The following is a 1069-nucleotide window of genomic DNA, read 5'->3' on the forward strand; positions in this document are numbered from 1 at the left end:
GCGGAGGGGGGGGGGGGGGGGGGGGCACAGAGCATGCTGAGATGGCTGGTACCCCAAATCTGCAGCCAGGGCTCCCCCCAAATGTGCCATTTAGCCCCTGCTCTCAACTTTTCAAGTGACATGCCTTGCCACTTTCATCCTCTCTTTGATCTACCCACATTTATTTTAAAACTTCCCCTTAACTGTGTGTGTCCCCCAAAATGTATTTTCGGGCAATTTTTCATAGGACAGTTTAACCCCTCTGCTGCTGTGTCAGGGCTATTGTTCAACTATTTGGGCACATTTTAGGAGGCTTGGTACCCCAAATCCACACTAGGGCTCACTAATGTGCCAGTTAACCCCTCTAGGGATCTGCCTTGCCATTTCTTCCCATTGCCTGAACTACCCCCAGTTTTTAGAATTTCCCTTAAATTACATGAGTCCCCTAAAATATATATTTTTGGCACCTGTACATGCAATGCAGGTTAACCCATGTGTTGCCCTGGTCAGGGCTGGTTTTCAGTTTTTGGTACCCCCCATTTGCAGTCATTACTCCTCAAAGTGCTCCCTAACACGTCAACTTTTCAACTTTCTTTAAATTCCATGTGTCCCCAAAAACCTACTTTTGGACACCTGTACATGCAATGCAGGTTAACCCGCGTGGTGTCCAAATCAGGCAATTTTTTTTTGCAACTCTTGGCACCCCAAATTTGCAACCATGGCTACTCAGCTATCACTTAAAATTTTCGTCTTCCCTTAAATTCCGTGCATCCCCTAAAACTTATTTTGGAGACCTGTGCATGCAATGCAGGTTGCATATGGTGTCCAGGTCAGGGCTATTTTTTGCAACTCTTGGCACCCCAAATTTGCAGCTATTGCTCCTGCAGAGTGCCCCTCCACTTCAACTTTTCAACTTCCCTTAAATTCCAAGTGTCCCCTAAAATATATTTCTGCCCACATGTACATACGGTGCAGGATAACCCTAGTGGTGTCCAGGTCAGGGCTAGTTTTCAACACTTGGTACCCCAAATTTGCAGCCATGGCTCCTTAAAATTCCCCCCTCCACTTCAACTTTTCAAACAGCTCCGGA

The sequence above is a fragment of the Nanorana parkeri genome, unplaced genomic scaffold (genome assembly GCF_000935625.1).
Source record: "Nanorana parkeri isolate BGI_ZX_2015 unplaced genomic scaffold, ASM93562v1 scaffold609, whole genome shotgun sequence".
Taxonomy (NCBI): Eukaryota; Metazoa; Chordata; class Amphibia; order Anura; family Dicroglossidae; genus Nanorana; species Nanorana parkeri.